The sequence below is a fragment of the Suncus etruscus genome, chromosome 4 (assembly GCF_024139225.1).
Source record: "Suncus etruscus isolate mSunEtr1 chromosome 4, mSunEtr1.pri.cur, whole genome shotgun sequence".
NCBI classification, from domain to species: Eukaryota; Metazoa; Chordata; class Mammalia; order Eulipotyphla; family Soricidae; genus Suncus; species Suncus etruscus.
Genome location: NC_064851.1, coordinates 29,851,100 through 29,853,365, shown reverse-complemented (window position 1 = coordinate 29,853,365; position 2,266 = coordinate 29,851,100). Strand labels below are relative to the sequence as shown.

The 2,266-nt window shown below is 39.6% G+C and overlaps 1 non-coding gene across 1 annotated transcript; it reads right to left on the bottom strand.

Moving 5' to 3' along the window:
• Window positions 1-1,568: 1,568 nt before the first annotated feature.
• On the bottom strand, window positions 1,569-1,672 carry LOC126008499 (U6 spliceosomal RNA). Its single transcript, XR_007495826.1, has one exon. It is a non-coding gene; the product is annotated as a U6 spliceosomal RNA (small nuclear RNA).
• Between the last annotated feature and the right edge of the window lie 594 nt (window positions 1,673-2,266).

The window sequence follows — 2,266 nt, the reverse complement described above, 5'->3', positions numbered from 1 at the left end:
AAATTCAACATGTAATGTGTATCTCAATCATACTTTTAAAATTCTTTAACTTTTGTAATATTAAGAAAATATATTTTCTCTAAGTCCTATATGATTCCTTAATTCTTCTTCAGTTTGATCAATGACAAAAATAAAATGAGGAATAAAAAATCTTACTTGACATTAACCAGCAAATGTGAAATGAGTGAAAAATTATGAAACAATATATATGTATTTTATTTTCACTTTTTCAAAATAAAATATTTTAAAAATGGGTAATGGGCATTGGTCGTATTTTATGATTTTTTTCCTGTATTAGTACCATACCTGTTCTACTCAAACATGCAGTTATAGTTGAAGCAGCCTGTTACAGAACACCAGTATGCCTTATTTAGGAAATTATGAAAGTGAGGATGGATTCTTTCTATTCCTCCTCTTCTTCTTCTTCTTCTCCTTCTCCTTCTTCTCCTTCTCCTTCTTCTTCTTCTTCTTCTTCTTCTTCTTCTTCTTCTTCTTCTTCTTCTTCTTCTTCTTCTTCTTCTTCTTCTTCTTCTTCTTCTTCTTTCTTCTTCTTCTTCTTCCTCCTCCTCCTTCTCCTTCTTCTTCTTCTCCTTCTTCTTCTTCTTTTTCTTCTTCTTCTTCTTCTTCTTCTTCTTCTTCTTCTTCTTCCTCCTCCTTCTCCTTCTCCTTCTTCTTCTTCTTCTTCTTCTTCTTCTTCTTCTTCTTCTTCTTCTTCTTCTTCTTCATCTTCTTCACCTCCTCCTCCTTCTTCCTTCTCCTTTTCTTTCTTCTCCTCCTCCTCCTTCTTCTTCCTCCTCCTCCTTCTCCTTCTTCTCCTTCTTCTTCTTCTTCTTCTTCTTCTTCTTCTTCTTCTTCTTCTTCTTCTTCTTCTTCTTCTTCTTCTTTATTCCTCTTCTTCTCCTCCTCCTCCTTCTTCTTCTTCTCCTCCTCCTCCTCTTTCTCTTCCTCCTCCTCCTCCTTCTTCTTCTCCTTCTCCTTCTTCTCCTTCTCCTCCTCCTCCTCCTTCTTCTTCTTCCTCCTCCTCTTTCTCCTCCTCCTCCTCCTCCTCCTCCTCCTTCTTCTTCTTCTTCTTCTTCTTCTTCTTCTTCTTCTTCTCCTTCTCCTTCTTCTTCTTCTTCTTCTTCTTCTTCTTCTTCTTCTTCTTCTTCTTCTTCTTCTTCTTCTTCTTCTTCTTCTTCTTCTTCTTCTCCTTCTCCTCCTCCTCCTCCTCCTCCTTCTCCTTCTCCTCCTTCTCCTTCTCCTTCTCCTCCTCCTCCTCCTCCTCCTCCTCCTCCTTCTCCTCCTCCTCCTCCTCCTCCTCCTCCTCCTCCTCCTCCTCCTCCTCCTCCTCCTTCTTCTTCTTCTTCTTCTTCTTCTTCTTCTTCTTCTTCTTCTTCTTCTTCTTCTTCTTCTTCTTCTTCTTCTTCTTCTTCTTCTTCTTCTTCTTCTTCTTCTTCTTCTTCGGCAGTTTACGGCCTTATTAACCCAATAACACATGCCCAACGTCTGTCTACTCGTTTTCTTCTCTGCGCAGCCTGGCATTGGGATTGGTGACTCTGATGGCCAGCTGGGCCACTCTTTCCACAACTAAAAATATGGAACGTTTCACGAATTTGCGTGTCATCCTTTTGCAGGGACCATGCTAATCTTCTCTGTATTCCAATTTTAGTATATGTGCTGCCGAAGCGAGCACGGATTCTTTCTCTTTTCAAAAAGCTTTGGGATTGTGACTAAGTGTCTAGTCTCAGCCAGGCTGCTCATATGAATAGAGGAAGAGTAATGCAAAAAATTTTGGTAAGTTCCTTTTTATTGCCAGGATGGCAATAATGGATGAGAAGACAGAGATGAAGAATGGAAATCAGAGTTTTTCCCCATTCTCTGAAGTGTTTTAATCCAAGGCTTGATTACATTCTTTTCAGGGGTTACTCCAGGCTCTCGGCTCAGAAATCACTCCTGGCAGGTATGAGGGACCAAATGGGATGCTGGGATTTGAACCACCTTTGGTCCTGGGTTGGCCACTTGCAAGGCAAATGCCCTCCCGCTGTGCTATCTCTCCAGCCGCCCCCCTTTTTTGATTACATTCTTTCTTGTGAGTTCAGAAGATATACTACTGATTTTATTGTAAATCTTTCCTTTGTGCTTTTTTCTGAAATAGGCTTCATTTGCCTGCATCCAATGAGTTATTTTATTAATTCACAGGGAAGTAAGAAAGACAGAAAAATCTACCTTAATATATTAACAGTCTAACTTTGGATAGTGGATTATGAAAGATATAAAAACATGTTTG